The sequence below is a fragment of the Melanerpes formicivorus genome, unplaced genomic scaffold, assembly GCF_026170545.1.
Source record: "Melanerpes formicivorus ecotype bairdi unplaced genomic scaffold, bMelFor1.0.p_v2 SCAF_18, whole genome shotgun sequence".
Lineage (NCBI taxonomy): Eukaryota > Metazoa > Chordata > Aves > Piciformes > Picidae > Melanerpes > Melanerpes formicivorus.
This window is the reverse complement of record NW_027142370.1, coordinates 1,180,282-1,200,190: the sequence shown is the minus strand read 5'-3', so window position 1 is coordinate 1,200,190 and position 19,909 is coordinate 1,180,282. Positions and strand designations below refer to the sequence as shown.

The 19,909-nt window shown below is 37.9% G+C and overlaps 1 long non-coding RNA gene across 1 annotated transcript; it reads right to left on the bottom strand.

Annotated features, from left to right (window-relative positions):
• Positions 1 to 446: 446 nt before the first annotated feature.
• Positions 447 to 9,451, bottom strand: LOC137446733 (uncharacterized). The gene is made up of 3 exons (XR_010988702.1): positions 9,352 to 9,451; positions 7,275 to 7,378; positions 447 to 997 (listed from the first exon to the last, which is right to left on the bottom strand). It is a non-coding gene; the product is annotated as an uncharacterized lncRNA (long non-coding RNA).
• Between the last annotated feature and the right edge of the window lie 10,458 nt (positions 9,452 to 19,909).

The following is a 19,909-nucleotide window of genomic DNA, read 5'->3' as shown; positions in this document are numbered from 1 at the left end:
AATACTTAGCACATGGGGCTTTATGGAAAAAAAATTCATAATGAATCAGTACAAAGATTGAAAAAAAATTCTCCAATTCTCAACAAAATACCTTTTTTTTTTTTTAATACTAGAATAAGACTTTGGAGAGAAAGAAGGAAACAAACAAAAAGATGATAAGTATCGCCTAAAAATGGGGGGGAAAAAAAGGCCAGAAAAAAAGAACAGATTTAAAAGCAGTGCTCTATTTTAAAATTGTGTTTGTATAATTGCTAAGAATTTTACCCATTCCTCTGTCAGAAAACTGCATTACACACATCTGTATGAAACATACTTTCTGGTTTAACCAGTTTGGAATGACCACACTCATTTTCTAGTTCACTGCGAGGTTAAGTAATACAATAAGAGCTCTCTAAATGTAATAATTGAAGAGAGTTGTGTTTGTTAGCTGGCTCTCACCAGTTACATTCCATTGGCTTCGTGGTTCTGGATATTGAACATGGCAACTGGAATAGCAATGTTGTGCAGTTTCAGATCAGAAGAGATATATTTTTCTTAGTTTAGAATGGCTTTTTTCCATAAACCTAAAGTGGATAAAAACTAGAGGGAATACAAACATGAACAATGCACAGTGTCTAGGGAAGAATATTGAAGAAAAAGGAGAAAATACTTATTATTTTTTTAAGGAGGAGACTTGACAGGGTGCTTGGTGCCATGGGTTAGTTGATTAGGTGGTGTTGGGTGATAGGTTGGACACAATGATCTTGAAGGTCTCTTCCAACCTGGTTTATTTATTTATTTATTATTATTATTATTAAATAACTGAGGGTAAGCAAATGTAATTGAAATAGCAGTCTATTTATGATGAAGTGTTTTAGCTGACATGTTTAATCATTGATGGAATGTTTTAAGAAAATTACAATTCCTTCCCTGGCCAATTTTCCACTGAGATGATGTGAATTCTTAATCTGATAAGAGTGGAGAAGTCATCTCGATTCAACCTTGTAGGGATATATACCTACAGAGTGGAGAAGGGAGAAAGCATATGTGACATGAAATAGCATAATATATACACATGTACAGTTAATCTGTCACAAGTATCAGGGAATTCTTTTAAGTTCAACTATTCTAATATCGTAATTTATATTCCACAGATATGATTTCTCATTTCCTTAGGAGGGTTTTTGGCTGTAGCTGAAAGACTCAGTATTGTAAAAGCTACAAACTTGAACATAAACTTTGTCAAGAAGAGGTGTAAGGCTCTTTTCCACAGGTTTCCTGTTTCATCTTTGATGTTGTTTGAGTTTCAGGAGAGACAGGAATATAGAAAAGTACTAAGTATGCTAACAGTGTTAAGTAGGGAGCAGAGTAACCGAAGTGTTTTCAGTATTTTCAGGCTCAGGGCTTATCTCTCTACTAGAGATATTAAAATATACATAAGAAGGCATTGTTGCTTATTCTTGAAAGATGCATCAGTAGTAATCTCAGTCTCAGTAAGTGCTTAGTTCTACACGCAGCTCCTGAAGCTATTGTCTTATTTTGCACGGTACTGAAGCCAGAGAAAACAGGGTGCTTGTGGTTCTGATTTATTTAAGTTTTCGCATCTGAGCCTAAGGAACAATTCTTTCCATTGTAATTAATTTTGTATTTTTGCTTTGCTCCCAAAAGCTTCAGATTACTCCACAAACAATTTCCACAGCCTAAGATGTGCATACCAAATCCAAGTGTACATGTTTGTGCACACGTTTACCTTTTGCAGCTGTTTGACTCTGGGGTACAAGGAGTCATTACTGCTACTGAACACTGCCTTATCCAAGGTGTTCTTCAGATAATGCATATGAAAGTGAAAGCTTTCTGTAGGTCTCATTGTTCTATCCAATTCAATAGTTCCATCACAACCAGTGAAGCAAAGTGGTTCAGAGATGCTGAAAACTACTGAAGTTGGGATACATAATAAAAATAAAGCACTTGCAGAAGTTCAGGGAAAAGCAAACAGGCATCATTTTGTTCTCTGCATTGAGTTGGTGCATCTGAGTCTGTATTGTGAGTACTATTGTCTCTATCAATCCCACTGTAGCTCTACATTTCATAAAATATGATTCTTCATTGCAGTTTGAAGTTTTGTAGAAGCTGAAGAGCATTTTTTGATGACATCTGCCATATACTAGTATGAAATGCTTTAATTGCAATTTTTCAGGATTCCTCCCCCATAAATACCCTGCCTTTGTCAGAGTTCCCTGAAGTTCCAGGGAAGTCAGTAAAGCCCAGCTCATCCTACAACGATCAAACAGGGAGCTAAGTAGCCATTGCCTCAACAGGGAAGATGCCCTGTGGTATAAGATCACTGCTGTCCCTTCAGGATTTAGTTTTCCTGGAGTCACCGTCTCTGCTATTATCCTCCATCCTATTTAACACATGATACAGCTTTAACTTTATTTGTATTGGGATTTTAGGATATATAAATACAACCAAAGTAAAATCTAAGCTGACAAAAGTCGTCCTCATCTCTTTTTGCAGGTTGTGCAGTTTTATCCAGAGTATTAGAACCAAACTGTCACAGATAGCTAATTTTCTGACGATTTGTCAGTGCCAGGGCTCACCTAGAGAAGAGGAGTCCTGAGACATTTAGAGTTTAAAAGAAAGAAGGAATTCATAGCCCACTTTCCTGAAGCTTCTCAGGCCCAGCAGGGTCTAGTTTCTGTGATGTTGCATTTTGTTGCTTTGCAGTCTGGCAGGCAATACTTGCAAGACCTTTGGTCCTGGTTCTGTTCTTGCTTGTATTTGTGTAAACCAAGAAGTGACCTCCAGTTATCCCTGCTTTACAGCGTTTTCAAAGAGAGAAGAGATAAGCCCATATGTATCACTGACCAGGGATCTTAAAAGCAAAGAGATTGTTGGGTGCTATGAAGCTATTAGGCATACCAATCCCAAGCTATTTTAAATTGACTAACTAGGGAGAAGATGAATACTAAAGAAATTCTCTAGGCCCTCCTAATCTGAAATGATATCATGCTGTGCTTTATCAACTCACTGTGGCCTGTTTGTGAACATCATATGCCTGTTCCTAGCTGCTTTGGAGGCAGAGCTAAGCCAAAGTGGGCTTGGTGGACTGGGAGCATAACAGAGCTACACTCTGAGCTTTTTAGGTGAGTTGATTCAGAGTCCTCTAATACACATATAGATAAACGAGGGGAAATATAGTCTGTCAAAATATCTGTTCCATCCCTACAGCATTTATTTCTTGCTACTGTTTCAGCTCTGTGGATGTATCTGGGAATTTTGGATTCTTACATCTTGCTAATTGCCTGTGTGAGTGTAAAACTGAGAAAAGGCTGTTAGTGTGTTTTCTGTCTAGATTTCTCTGAAACCACAGACTCCTTTTTGAGAGCAAACAGACTTGACAAATCTGATATCAGATTTAATGTAAAGAACTCTCTGAAATGTAATATCTTGGGGGTGAAACACATTCATATTACTTTGCTAGCCTGACAAAGGCCTAAGTTCATTTGAGTTTTATTTGGATTCTGCAAATTCTCACAGAGTGCAGTTAGAGAATACTCTGCTTGGAGGACACCTGCATTTAAAAAAAACATATGCTGCTCTGAGATAAGTTTTCTGTTTCCCTGTTCTCCTTTAATGCTCGCACATAAGTGAGAAATACATTGTCATTCAGGGCTGCCTCAACTCAACCACAAGTTCTGTGACTGGCATTTATGCAAAATATTGATAGAGAAATTCCTTAGTTATTTATCAACACTAAGCAGTCCCCACAGACATCACTCAGCAACCATATCCCATCATGCAAGCAAGCATTCCTATTTCCTTTCAAATCATTCATCTGTGCAGGGGAGCAGTTTAAACAAATAAACTTACCAAGATATGGAAACACTTGCCACATTTCTACAAAAAATAACTAAGAATGCCTCATTTAATAAAAAGCTTTCATTTGGATATATCAGAAACTCCTTGCAACATGGAAAGGATCACAGAGATAAGAATGCCTCCCTCCTGTATCCATCCCTTGACTTATACACAGCACTAAGCTAAAGGCTCAAAATACTAGAATGCATTAACCCATGCACATGCAGCTTCACCTGTGAGAGAGACTTGGGCAGGAGAAAAGTGCCTCATGACTTGTGCTGCCGATTTGCTTTGAACAAAAGTTTGGTTGTTTTATTTTTGTTGGGTTTGGTGTTTTCTTTTTTTTTTATATTAATGAAAACAAGGTTTTTAAAGCTGAAGTTTTGTCTGCCCTGTATAGATTAACCAGGAAAAAAAAACAACTCCCCATTGTTCTTCCAGTGAAGCAGTTGAAGATCAAGTTTTCACAGGAGTAGGATTTTATTCTTGAGGAGTGAATAAGGATTTTGGATTTTAGATGAATTTTTAATGCTTAGAGTATTTTAAGACTGAGCAGCACTGCATTGTGTGTCCCATCTTATTAAAATACAAACCAATGTACTCCAGGCAATGGTTTTTTCATACCATGCATTGGCACTTCCTTTTGGCAAATGTTCATCTGATAGTTATATGCCGAAATGAAATAAACTAAACGACCAAGCTTTCCTGAACAATTACTTGCTGGCAAGCTGGACTATTGCTTGTCCCAGTACTCCTCGAGAGAAGATTTTAGTGTTCCTAAATGCTGATTTTGATAATCCATTTTTTATGAGATGATTCAATTCAGGGTTCATAAGACACTCCTTTGTCATCGCTTTTAAAACTCAGAAGATGCTGACCTGAGTCTCAATTGGATTCTCCTATCCAGGGGCAGAATTTATCCCGGACAGCCACACTCAGGGTCGCTTTTTAAGTGTTGTGATATTAGAACAACAATGGGAAGTAGCTTCTCATGAAAGGCTCTGTTATTCTTTCTAAAAGCAAGTGTAAGGGAATGTCAGGTATCGTAGTTATTTACAGGGGGCACTTTATAAGGCTTGTCAGCTCAGCTCCAGCAGGAAGTGCGTGCTTGTCTGCTCCTTTAATGCAGTTAGAATGACAGCTCTGGGGCAATAGCTGTGATTTATCACACCAGTCATCCTTAAGTCCTTATGTGGCTGCTTGCAGCTGCGCAGCTATCTTGCCATTAGTATCCAGCCCTGCCATCAACTTTTTCAGGGAGGGCATTTTTGACCATTATGGTCAGATGCACAGAAATGAAACTCTGACAGAATTTTGGAGTACTGTGAGAAAGAAATCTAATTTTGTGGACCCTGAGTTAGACAAGCAAAGTTTTAAAGAACCTGCTCAAAGGACTCAATCTGTTCAAAATTAGTTAGCTTAAAACAAATCTGCAAGAGCAATAAGATACAAAATTTGTTTAAAGAAAGCATGCAGTACAATAATCAAGAATTTACCACACAGAAACAAACCTTAAAAATCTAAAATTCTAAGTCCTAATGCCCTATAGGATTCAGTTAGCCAGACTACTAAAAAAACAAGGCAAGCTTCAGAGTCCGAACAAATGAAGCATTTCATGATACCTGCAGATGGGAACATCTGCAAGCAAAGCTATCTGTGTCAGAGAAACACAAAGAAACAGTTTTAAGATAGAAACATTGCTTTATCTTTTTGTCATTAAAATGGAACTACACCACTCAAATATATTGAGTAGTTGTACCAGTTTCATTACTTACTTCATGGTTAAAAATGGGTGCAGTTAGTCTCAGTTAGTTGCTTCTGATTAAGGAATATCTGATGTGGACAAAGGGCTTACCACTTCCATGTCATTTTTCATATCAGCATTTCTTTCCCCTCTCTTTCCCTGACATCTTCTTCTGGCTTGCCTTGTGATAAAAGTCTAAAGATATACTTGAAAAATCTATACTTAGAAAGCACATTAGAGGACCATATCATGTTCACTGCCTTATCAATTAGAAGAGGTGTTGTAAATCACCAACGAGGTAATCAATTTTTAACCCTCTTCTTTCATCATTGTTTATCAGTTATGACAGACACAGCTTGGATGAAATTACCTCAGTTAAAGCACAGAAGTCTGTCCCTTAATGCAGCAAGCTAGTTCTTGTGAGCTCATTCTTGTAATTCCTATTGGAACTAAATGATCTTTAAGGTACCTTCCAACCTAAACTATTCTATGAATCTATAAGCTCTACATTTGGCATATGATTTAAGGCACCTATGGCAGTGCCAATGTTATGACAGCACATTCAGATACAAATCTTCCAGAAAGCCTTTTTGATCCTGTGCTCCACTCATAAATTCCACTCTTCAGGTTGCCACAGCTTACTAAGTCTGGTTTTCTCAGGCTGTAATTACATATTTCAGAATGTAGCGGTACATGGAGTTATTTTCTTTCTCTGCTTGAACTCTTCCCCCATTTCAGATAAAATAATGTATAATAATTATCACTGTATATACTTATGCCACTGGAAAATACTTGAGTCTGTCACATGTAAGAAATATGTGATCCATTCAGATCTCATCAGTTCATTAGAGAGCATGTGAATTTCACCCTGTGGGCAACAAATGATATGTTGATAAATCCAGTTATCATAATTTTGTCAGATTGACTGTCACAATGGGACAATGCCCTACTAAAAATAGAGGACTTTAAAAGATAAATATAAAGCCAGTCTGCTATAATGAGACTATAAAATATGTATGTGCATTTTAAGAACCATCCATTGCCCATGTGCAGACATGGAGTGTACTTGTTCCTGCAGGAAGTTAGTGATGCATACATATGTCAGAGAAGCATGTCGTGCCATCTTCTTGTTTCAGTCCACAAGAGACAAAACCAATTCAGCACTAAGTGAAGAAAATGACGTATTCACAGGCAGAGGATTTTCTGTCTGGATGGTGCTGCAGAGTGCAGCAAGTCTCTCTGCAGCTCACAGCTCAGCTGCCTCACAGGTAGTGGTAATTCTCACATTAAGTTAACTCACAGATTCCACTCTGAGTGATGCAGTGCATTTTTCAGGATAGCATGGAATAACTCCAACAAAGTGGAAGATGGCTACCTGTTGGCATAGTTGCCTCAACTCCAGTCATTCCCTTTGGGGGATGGGATAACTAGAGCCTTAAGGCAACCACAGTTGCTATTCTTATGCAATGTTCTTTCTGACATTATTTTAGCTTATTTTTTTATTCCTAAGTAATATTTTTTTTACATAAAACCCCCAAAACAAACAAACCCCCCACCCCCCCAAAAAAACCACCCTCCAAACAAACCACAAAAACCCAAACCAACCAACCAACCCCCAAACCAGCATCAGGTATTCATGCATACAGTGGCAGTGGTTTACATTTTAAATCAAATTTCCACATGCACTCACCCAACATCTATTCCATCACCTAAGTGTCAGCATCCAGACATCAGTGCACTCAGCCTGCCTGCTCTGGTCAGTTACAGTTGTATTCCAAGCTGAGATTCCCAAAACTGAGGAATGTGAGAAAAGACAGCATAAACTCCGTTAGGAATGAATTATAAATCAAGTAGATGTGTTATGAATCCAATGAACATGGATGGGAAGAAAACATCCCTGTGGCAGTTATTTTCTTATATATGCATTAGCAATGCTTTTTGTTTTCAAAGATTTTCTTTGTTTAGATTGCATTGCTTGCTGTGATGCTAAAGAAAGCTACTGGAATCAATAATATGAATTGTAATGAAAACAATAACCAGCCTATTAATATTGCTTTCTCTCTTCCCCAAGCATTGTACTGAGGTTGACCAGAGAGATCTTTTTCCATGCAATTTGATCTTGGTCTTCCACCAGCAGGGCTGTTTTCAGGATTTTAAATAGCATGCATATTTGAGAGGACTTCTTTACCAAAGGAAACTCTGTGTCAACTGTACTACACTAGAGAAAACAGCATGAAGGACACAACACAGTATGATATTTAAAACCACACATAGATGCCAGCAGGGACTTCCTGCAACTAGAAAGGGTAAGACTCTCTAGTTTTCTGACAGAAAAGTCTTGAAGAATCAGACTGGAGGTGTAAAATATTTTATTTTCTAGAAAAATGGTAAAAAACTGCAGGGGAGGAAGAGTGTTAAACCATTCCTTTAAGGCAGTGCTATAGTTTAGAAACATTCTTACCACAAGACCCTAGAATTGGCTAATGGTAGAGCTCAACAATTTTTCACAACCTGTTAAGACTTATATATTTATTAGAATGAGTTAGTATGAGGCTAGTAGATCTAGAGGATCTATCCCCAGCAGAATGGGACACTGCTCTGTAAACCAAGGAAATACTAGCTCTTTTATGGACTAAATGACAGCTGATGATCTCACTTCCTAGTATGCTGTTGAGACAGTGCATAAATCTTTGAACAAGCTTAATAATTTTCTCCTTTCTTGAAGCAAACAGCTTAGTGCTATCAGGAAGGAGCTCTTCCTTCTCTCAGATTCAACCCTTGCTCTATTGATTTAACCAGCCACAGAAAAAGTGAAAAGCACCCTCCAGAGGGCACATAGTCCAGCCTCCTGCCCCGACCAGGGCCTGCACAGATCAGATTGCTTCTGTTCTCAACAGGGCCAAGGCTGTTCAAGATTTCAGTATTTCCAGTCTCCATAGCCTCTGTGGACAATTTTCCCCAAAACTGGATTGCACTCACAGTGTACCTACATGTAACCAGAATCCCTATCTTGCAACCTGTAACTGCTGCCTCATGTCCTGCCAATGCACATCTCTGAGGAGAGACTGGTTTTGCCTTCCCTATGTGCTCTGTTATGAGCATGAAGTGCTCCTAGCCTCTCCTGGTACATGGTGTGCCAGTGCCATCACCTGCTTGTGAGGTACAGTATGGCATGGTTCAACTGGTACTGGGGAACTGGACAAAGGACTTCAGGTCCTTTCTCATGGGTGCCAAATGGAGGAGGAGGAATCACTCTCCCCTTCACCCTGGCTGCATTCTTGCCAATATAGTCTGATATGCTGCTGACAGACTTTATTGAATAGGCAAACTGCAGACCTTCAAGTGGCTGGACCTCAGGATACCAGGTCAGCATATACCAATATACTCTATACTCAGTATACTTAGTTGATATATAATTAGATGTACATAAATCCACTCTGTCTATAACTTAGGCTTCCAAAATAGTCTATTTTATGTCCCTTCTATAATCTGAAGAAAGCAAAACAGAGGAAAGATTAAAAGCATCTCTAGGCATAAACATTAATGAAGTATTGATATCTAGAAATATTTTATCAAAGGTGTGATAGAAGGAAGACCAGACTGAATGATTTTCAAGAGCTATTAACATTAGCCAGAAGCTGTTTGTTAGTTTGGGGTTTTTTTCACTTTTCTTTTTTCCATTTATAGTGTTTTGGGTTTGGTTTTTTTTCTTGTTTTTGTTTTTGCAAGGACAAGTTAAAAAGCATCAAGAAAAAAGCAGGTAATACCTGGGTAGTCAACAATGCTCTGGATGGCTTTGGAGACAGACTTTTTTTCTGGGTTTGAGAGTTGCAAAGTCCAGGGAAGAGCACAAATGACTCTTGTTGAGGCTGTCCTGTTAGGAAAGAGAAGTTTTCTCCTTTCTGTAGCTATATATGGAAGACAGGCTTTATTTATTTTTTATTTTTTTAACATTCAGTGCCTTTATATTCCACTCCCCCCCACCCCCCAACACACAACCTCCACCCTCAAAGCAAAAGAGAAATAGTAGTTTCCTCCTCAACCTCCACCAATTTTCCTGACATTGTAATTAAAGAGCTGACAGGGAAAGTGCAGTACTCGCTGTGAAATGAAATTGTTACACTAAAGAGAGTCCTAGACAGCTCAGTGATAAGATAATTTAGATGGCAAGGGAAAGCAGCTAATGTATATGTGGGTATAAATGACAAAGAGTGGAGATTCAAGCTTTTGAAAGTGTGGTTCAGACATCTCCTCTTGAGTCTGTGGGGAAGAAGGTGCAGGGCTGTACTTTGAGCTTTCCTGCCAGTAACAGGGAGAGGCTGAGAGCTATTGAGTAGGAGCTGCACCTGAATGAGGAAGTAAGAGACAGAAGGAAATTGATGGCAGGTAAGTGGTGTTGAAGCAGAACTGTGTAAGGAGGAAAAAGTAACAAGAAGAAAGAAAATCACGCTGGTTTCCTAAAGAAAAGGAGCCAAAGCATTTTGAAATATTGGGTTTTTTTTCCAGATACAAGAAGGTATCATGAGAACACAGGAGCTGAGCTACGGCTATGAAGGGATTTTCTTTTTCCCTCTGTTTTAATAAACAAGACACGATGAATCACATAGAAATTACTTTTGGCTTAGAAAAAAATACCTAAAATATAAAGGTATAAAGCCTATTAAAAAGGGAGGTTCAGGAGGACTGGAGCATGTGGTATAATATATATAAAAGGAGAATACAAGAAGGAAGGAATGACATTTGCAAATTTCCTGCCAACATAAGCCATTTGGACTGAAATGAAAGATGGAAATGCCAAAAAAATAATTATAGGAAACTTCTGAAGACTTTGTAGGTCTGAATGACAATCTAAAGCACAAGGTACAAGGACTATGATGCCCATAACAAAGGCTCTCCATTACTCTGACATTTCAAAATATGAAGGCCACAAAGTGTTCATGAAAGGGGCTAATTTGAGAGTCACTGTAACACATACTGCTTGAACAGGCAGGGAGAACCGCTGCTCTATTTGTTTACTTCAAAGAAAGGAGTCATATAGATAAGTTATTGGTATGTGAATGGTCAACGGTGATGAAATATTAGACTTGAGATATCCTAAAAGGTTCCTCGAGAAAATCAAATATTTGAAGTATTGAGAATTTGTAAGATGCTTTAAAGATTGTAATTTGACAAAACACATAGAGGTGAATGACATGGTTCAAAAAGCAAGCTGGCAAGGAGTATCAGCAGCAAGCTGAAAAAATACAGAGCATGTGCTTAGCTCTCTTTTTTTTTCCCTTTCTTTCTTTCTTTCCCCCCCCTTTTTCTTCCCCCCCCCCCCCCCCCCCCTTTCTTTCAGTCAATATTTTAGTTTCACATCTTTGCATGACTGGAACACTGGATCATCAGCTGCAGAATCCAATGACAGTCTGAAGTAGTGTCTTTTTTATACATTACAGCCAAGGTATGGACGCAGACCTGTAAGAAAGCTTGCTCATGAGAGATTGCTCATCTATAATGTTGTAATATTGGGTGTGAATAAGGCTGACAACCAGTTCTGAGAGTCTTCTATGTCCTCTCTCCACTATGTACACAGATTGTTAAAAGCTGATTTTAAAGCTGACAAAAATCACAGGTGAATCATGGCCTCCTTATCACAAGTAACTACATTTCAGTTCTCTATAGAAATGGTAGACCAGTAAGTATGAATGAAGGCAAGCTGTAAAAATCAAGCCAGTATCTGGTGAACATTCATAAAGGGCTGCTGGAGAACTGAAAGACTATTAATGAACTTGCATGCAGAGAACATTAGTCTAATATCCACGGGCTAATGAACAATGAAATGTTGTAGAAGAAATCTGTGAGTAAAGGATCAGTGAATTTTGTGTGTGTGTGTGTGTTAATGGAATAATACTTGAAGACAGAATCATGCTTTGTTTCTTATGTTTGGTATCAATCATTTCATAATGGTTTAGAAGTCTAATTTGCTGAAATACATCCCAAAGTGCAATCAGTGCATAATATCTTTGCTTTTTCACCCATCTTTCTTTTGCTTCTCTTTCTGCAATTTGAACTCACCATTGTATTTCTTCCCATATGAACCTTGGAATTCATTCTACTTACTTGTTTAGAGTCTCTGTGTTGTTCTTTGATTTTAATGTAGTGCAATAATCCTGAAATATTCACTCATTATAGTTGATGGCATCCAATCAGATTACCTTGCATAGCAACTGTTACCAAGAAAGCCAACATCTCAAACTATATAATCTGTGCTAACATTGTTAAATGCTTTGGTTTATTTTGTTTTAAAGCCTCATCTAATCTTTCTTCTTCAGTGAAAAGTTTTTCTTTTTCCATATAGTTATTCATGATCTCTTGGCAGTAAAAAGAAACACAATCTTAACAATTGAAAGGCCAAACATTTCTCATGCTCTCAAACAGCTCTGAGCAGTGGTCAAGAACGAGTGAAATCTCGCTTCATTGCTAGGGTGGTTTGTTTATTATCACAGAATGTTAGGGGCTGGAGGGGACTTCAAAAGATCATCTAGTCCAACCCCAACCCCACCTCTCTCAAAGAACTGAAGGAAAAACAATCTGTAAAGTGTTTACTGTGTTTATGAGCAAATTTAGATGTCTGCTTAATTCACTCAAAATAAAAGATAGGCTAACTGAATTTCTCTAAACCTTGTCTTGATTATAGTTAGAAATTCAGCTTATTTAACAGTGTATTATACCTGCTAAACTTGTGGTGATGATCTTGAGCTGTAGCATTATTCAGGAACAGCCACTCCTCACTCACGCACCATTCACCCGGCAGTCCATACAATTCCTTACAAGTGTTAGTACTTACTCATGGTTCTGTGTAACTGTGTAACGATAAGCAGAGCCAGTATGTTTTAAAACTCTTTTATGGTGATGTCCAATTCTTTTCCCAGTGAATCAAGATCTTAGTGGAATGAAGTGAACTATAGTGCTTCATAAGCAATTTTATACCAAGAAATATGGGAAGAGGCAGCAGGTTTCACTATCATTCATAAAAAAAGTTGGAGGAGGCAGTGACTGCTTCCACCCACAGCCTGTAAAGCTGCTGGAGCACTTATCTGCTGTGTTGAAGTGCTGGGACCAAAACTCTTTACACTTGATTTAGAGCAGAGATTTGAGCTTGGCTCTTCCACATCTCAAGAGAGTATGATAACTCTTGGCTTTCAGGATACTCTGGAATGAGTAAATATCAGTCTCCTTTGGAAGAGGGTCTACTTCATGTAACTAAATATTAATTCAGGAAAAGAATAAGAGTGATATGGTATAATGTATTCATTAGAGTACTCCACTGGATGGAAAGATGAGTGGATTCCAGCCTGCTACACTGAGTGGAGTCCGCTGTCCATCGCTCTGGTTTTACTCCATCTTGTATTTGCAAGACACGAAGTCTGTAATGCCTGAATGTCCTTGCCTCTTCAGAAAGTGTCACATTGTGAAAAGATCTACTTTGACATTGCTGCAGGTCTTCTCAATGTTTTATTTTGCTTAAAATTTGAAAATAATATTTGAAATTGTTGTGACTCTTACATAGATGCAAATTTCAGCAACAAAAGGATGCCCCAAAGTGTTGGTTCCCTGGGTATTTTTTCTTGTCAAAGCTTATTGAAGAGTTGAAATACAAATCAGACTGCAGATGTTTGCAATTAACTTGGCAGGAGTTTTTATTATTGTTATTGTTTTTGTTTTTCATTCTTGAACACCTCAGCTAGTGACTGTTTGTTTAGTGCAGGAAGTCTACGTGGATGCCTTTGGCAGGAGAGAAAAATCAAAACCATAGTTGCTTAGGCTTTCTAATGCTTTAAAAATATTTGTTCCACTTTAATTAAATGCAGATTAGGTTCAGGCCACAAGGTTTAAGCTTGCCTCTTTGAATTTGCTAGAAAACTGAAAAGCTGTACTAAACATGGGCCGGCATGCAGAACTCCTCTCTGGCATGCAGAACTCCTCTCTCTCCCAGATTATTTGGAATTTAATAAAATGGCTTTGCAGAATTTTAAAGTTATCTAGGCCAGATTAATCAAAATAATCCTTCCTGATGTGGGACTCCCTCACAGTTCACTCCAATTTCTTTGCTCACTGTAGTTGCACTTGAATGGTCTGAATACCACTTCCACTTATTTTGGGATATAAAGAGCTTATTTAAATTTATGTAGCTCTCAAGTGTGCCAATCTCCCTAAGGCTCATTTTTTGGCACATCTTTTGGCAGCCACAGTATTAAATGTGGTAAGCAGATAGAAAGATGATTAAGGACTGATTTGGCATTTGTACAGGATATTTTAAAATGTGTGTTCATTTAATAGTGATTCAAAATCCCTACTTTCACTGTATATGAGAAAGCAGTTTCAACTTAAGTCTAGAGATAAATCACTGTCTGCAATGATGAGTTTGTCTTTGCTGAAATACTTGTGCTGAAGAGTGAAAAAATGCACAGGAGACATTCTAAAGGGATTAAGGAACTTCTGTGTCTGCAGCAGTGTTTGAACAAAACAGCAGTTAATAACCAGTTTGGTTTCCTGTGACAGTGGTATCGTTCTAATGCTAATGCATCAGACAATCATCTTCCTTAACAGTTAAGTGGTATTTCCTTTTGATTATTTTTTTCACATTTCACAACCTCTCATTCCTCCAACTTCTCTGTGTTAATATCATTGTGTAGTGGCAGAAACTTTTTGTCCTTTCCTCGTTCCATGTAAACCCCTGGCAAGATCTGCAGAAACTGGTTGCACAGTTGCAGCATGTGGAGTCACAAAGCAAACAAAAGCATTCTGTGAGACTGCAATTCTATAAACACAGTTTCTGCAGGCTTCAAACCCAGAGCCTAATTACAAGCACACAAGTCAGAGCCTCCACTCGACTTTAACAATCTTTGATTTCCTTTTTATATGTCCTAAGTCATTTTGGCAGTCTTTACTGGTGTTAAAAAGAAGGTTCTCATCTCTTAACCAGGGGCAATGGTAAATGCTCTTGCTGCAGTCTCAGTTTTCACTACAACTGGTTAAAAAAAAATGGAAGGAAAAATAAAAGTGTTCAAACCTTTCTCTTTGACTAAAACCAGGGCATGCTTCAAAGTTAGATTCATGGCTCTGGTTTGGACAGATTCTCAAAGACGCTGAAACTTGCTTGTCCATTTTCACCACTCTTGCTGAGCACGCTGCTGGTCCTTCTGGAGTTTCCATTCTGTAGCAGCTGAAGAGTAACTTCAGCATTTCTGAAGCTGTGAATTACCAAGCTTTGCTGAAACACCCAACTTTTAGCTGCATTCCTTGCCTTCTTTTCCTCTCAGGGTCCATTTCTGCACAAACCTTTTCCATAGTGTCATGGTAGCTATCATATCTCAGCAACACTGTACTGTACACTTGTTATGAAGAAAGGGGAAGATTCAAGATATTTATCTTAGTATAACATTTCTAATATCTCCAGATACTTTAATATTGTTTTCTCCTCTCATGAGATGCTTTAGGTTAATGTCAAAACAATTTGAAGCATTACATGGCTCAGAAAAATATTTCCTGATAAATCATTTAATTTAGAAGGCAAACCAAATATTTATCTTCTACATCTTTCCCATTCAGCTGTTACCTTCTGCATGCTAATTTCCATTACCTAAAGCTCCTCCACAATTGGTTTGACATTTTAGATAACTGTCCTCACAGAAATGAAAAGTGATAACTGAGCAGTAGCAGTGGAAAAAAGGATTTCCTCACAGTGTGGTCAGACTCCTTCAAATCTCGTTTCTCTTTTCCAGAACGTAAGAATTTATAAGAACTGATTTTATTATCATTAAGCTCAATAGCATCTTCACTGTCAACCCCAAGGGGCTTCTCCCCTAAAAACCCCCAGATTTCATCTCATCTGATCAATACCCAAAAGTATTCAAGCTAATCTGAAGGCTTATTGGAAGTTGTGGGGCAAGGACACATGAATATTTTCTTCTTCTATCAAGTTATGTGAACTCCTTTTTTTTTTTTCTTCACATAATATAGAGGTCTTAAGATAAAGTAAAATATCTCAAATAATATTTTAATTGTAAATAGCCAAAGGTTTTACAAGGATGGATGAGGTCATGATAATCTAGTCAAATAGCTTCATTGGCCAGTGCCATTAGAACTGGTGAAAAATGATTACTGAAAGCTGATCTTCACTGAAATAAGAACAGCACACAGAGAGTCCTTGGAAAAATGACAAAGGATTTGCTAATTTTCATGATACTTTGCAAATGTTACAGCTGCAGCTGGACCCATTTGTTCAGATCTATATGTGGAAGGGAACAAGCCTCCCCCATCTCTCTCCCCTTCCCCTCCACTCTCTGACAGACAATTCAGGAAAAATATCTTCCTCAAACATGTTCAGACCTTTTCTACCAGCTGATGCATGTGTGTCAGAATCCCAGAAGAAAGAGTAGATAGAACATCTATGTGCATGGATAGATAATGCAGCAAGAATAACTGTAAAATTGAATAAATATATTAAGAAAATTATCATTACAAGAAAAAAAAAAAGAGTGGGTAATCAAAAGGGGAAGAAACACAACTCTAGGCCTTAATTTTCTGTGCTTTATTCCTTTTCTACAGAAGATATTATTAAGCTGCTAATTAATTTTGTTGCAAGTATGCCAGCCTGCAAATCATCTTCGACTTCTGTTACATCATGTTATTTGGGGGAATGAACATGATGCACAGGATGACAATCCCAGGCTTGTTTGTAAGAAATACTTTGAAAGTGCCGAGCTTTGTGCTGGGCAGTGCCGGCTGGCTGCTCCACTCTGACAACTACATCATCTGGTGAAATATTTGTTAAGGACAAACAATAATGAAAAATGCCAAGTTGACTTTCCTCAGTGCTTTAAGAACTGCAACTTTTTTGTTAGTTTTTGATTTCCAAAATAAAGACATTTAGACATCTGACTTTTGATATACTCAAGCTACTTCCAAAGTAGGTAGGATATGAATATTCAGACTTCTTTGTGAAGTTGAGGTGATCGAAGCTGTCTTAAGTTGACCATCAAAGATCACAAATTATTTTGAAAGACCGAGAGGTAAAACTGAACAATATTGTCTCTACAATATTGGAACTGACAGTTATTGTTTATATTTCTAATATCTTAGCAATACTTTGGGTAAGACAAATTTTAGTTCATTCAGTTTGAATAAAATTCAGGTAAATGAGATGTTACTTAGAAAAAAAGTGATCTTGTTTTATGATAAAAGTATGAATGAAGGGGAAGGGGAAGGGGAAGGGGAAGGGGAAGGGGAAGGGGAAGGGGAAGGGGAAGGGGAAGGGGAGGGGGAGGGGGAAGGGGAAGGGGAAGGGAAGGGATAAGTTTCTTTACAAGAGATATATTTTCCTGTGAAGCAAATGGCATTTCCTTACAGCGACCATGCAGCAGCATCTAAAATGCCATACATCTTTCTTAGTGCTATAACAGGAATTGGCAATTTTGTCTGGAATACTTTTAGCTCCTATCAGCAATATGGACATAGAAAGACAAACTGCTCTACTGTCACATCCTGATCATTCGTATAAGCTTCAGAGAGAGATAATATCATTAATGGAAGTTTTAGTATCAGAATGGAATGAAATGCTTCTGCCCTTTATTTCCCCCCCATCTTTTCTGTTTTCTCTCAACTTTGCCAGGGGAATATACCCAGGATACCACTACGCTAACAGTTAATCAATTTTTTTTAGACTAATGGTTTTGTGTCCTTTTGTTAGAGGTTCCTCCTCCTATTTCTTGAACAGCTGCTGTTTTCTCTGAACCATAGCAACCAGTCAAGCAAGCAGAATAAGTAGCTCGCTCAGAAATCAACACCAGCTCTGCCCCATACATGATTTGTTGAAGAATGCTTCATAGCAACCATTCCCATCCATCATTACTAGAAATATTAGTAATATTACTTTTTGTGGACGAGGAGGATTATTAAGAAGGGCACCCTTAGTAATCCTACCAGCACTTCTCTATAGTCTTCATGCAGATGCTGTTGAAAAAATCTTTTGGTGTGGTTCTGTGTGGTTTGGATCCTAGCACTGTAACAGAGTCACTCTTTTTGTGCAAGGAGAAGGCCAGCTTGTAGAGGCAAATGGCTTTTGAAAAGCCCATATGGCTGGAAAAGAGTAGCCCAGCAGATCTCCCCTTCTGTGGTATCTTCCAGTTGGCACTGCAGCAGCCTAGCAGAAAAAGGAGCACTACAAAGTGATTATTAAGACTTACCTGAAGATCCATTATTTTACCCAATGAACAGTCATGTGAATATATCAAACTGGCAAAAAATCTGGAAATTTCCTCTGGTAAAATAAAGTGATGGTTTACAATGGGATCTTTTAGCAACACTTCATTGAGAGAGCACTAAATTTCATCAAAGTCAAGATTAAAGGTTAAGCCAGTTCACAAGAGATTTGAATATGTTCATTTATGCTTTACAACCTTCATTTTTTCAAGTTGGAATCTTCTGGCCATTGAATAAAGCACGTTTTGCTTTCTTCAAATACTGCATGTTATATGTACTGATGTATTCAGTGATTTTCACTGCAAGCTGAGGAACCTTCATTCATTTTGAAACTAAAAAAAAATGAAAGAGAAAAGGAAAAGAAGAGAGTTAATAAAAATAAAGGTCGGGCTCCTAAGAATGACTCCTTTGCCCCTGAATTTTACTGAAGAGACCTACCTGTTCTGGAAACTGCCCAGCCTGGAGTTTTCAAAGCACTGTGCAAGGCGTAATTAATTTCAGTGGTTTCCAGTCAGAAGTAGCTTTCTTCTTCAGTCAGCTGTTTAGGAAAATGTTGTTCCACTGTCTGAAGAAAAGTCAGAAAGTGGTCTCCCTGGGTTACTGCAGCTGAGCAAAATGCTGTCATTCACTGAGGAGTGTTGTTATAGGAAGTTTCAGCAGAGTGCAGTCATACTTTCAAAGCTGCAGTGAAACTACGTGACCTTTCAGTTAATACATAGGATAGTTGGAATGTGAGATAATAAGAATAAACAGTGCACAAGTAACAATTTTTGCATTTACCTCAGTTTTCAGATTAAAAAGCAATTTGGGCTCTTCACTTTTCCTTGCCTTTTTTTTTTAGTTCACTTCATGTTTGTGTCTCAAGTTTAATTAAGCATTATGAATTCCTGTAAATCTGGAAGACATAGCAAAGGCTTAGATATGCTTTGCCTGGCAAGAACACTGTTATTTTCAGACTAGAGCTGGTTTTAATTGGATGGTGGAAAAAAACAGTTTATTGCAATAAGTGAATCAAATTCATGGTAGAAGCTAATAAAATATTCCCAGCAGAAAGAAACAAATGACTTAGCATGATGCTATAGCACTTGATGTAGATGAGTGTTGATATGAGGGACAATGGTTAAACAAACGAAAAAAAGGAGAGAGAAATAGAGTTGGACACCCCTTAGACTAGATCCTATCCATATATACATTGTGCTGCCCTTAGTCTGTAGATTGTGCATGCCACCACGATGACATCACTTCAAGGTCCTCAATTAATCTACCCTTTTTATGATCTTTCACACCTTTCTTTGTGGTCAAGAACCTTGTGAAGGATGAAGTGGATGCTAATATTTATATAGCACTTAATGTAATTGGTCCTGACCTGGCTAGGCACAATAGTTATATAAACACACACACATATATAGAAAAAAAGAGTAGCTGCAGGGCTCAGCATGCATTACTTCCTAGACCTGAGTTTCTGCTAGTCCTCTGGGCACAGGAAATATCAGATGTATTATGACACACTGAGTGTGGTCTGTCAATAAATTAATATTTAACAATCAAGAGAGATTAGGAACTGAATGTTAGCTTTAGAGAAACACTCCAAAATTCAATACCTAAGATGCTTCCCTGAAAACAATATGCAAAGCTCAACAGAAACCAATTAACTTGAAAGTTTAAATAGACATTTGCAGAAGTACTGTACTTAAGGTTTGAAAAATACAGGTTTAGGAAGAGGAACAACCTAATATAGAAATGTTAAACATATAGCTTGAAAAAAACCCCTCACCAGTTGAATAGAGAAGGTGTAGGAAGGGATCCTTTTTTCTCTCTAGATATAGAGTGCAACTAGAATTCTGACAGAGCCAAGGCTTGATATTTCCTGAAAGAAAGAAAGAACAAAAAAGAGTTAAACTGTAGGTTAACAAACAAGTATAGGTTGAAGAGGTGTAGGTATCCCTTAAGAAAGTTGTTCTTTTCCTAAAATAGACTGTTTTAAGGGAGTGTGCAGCTCTGTCTTTTTCAAAGTGTTCCTTTAATTCTGCAGCTTCACTATAGAAATACAAGTATGTGATTAACTTACAGAACAGTCTC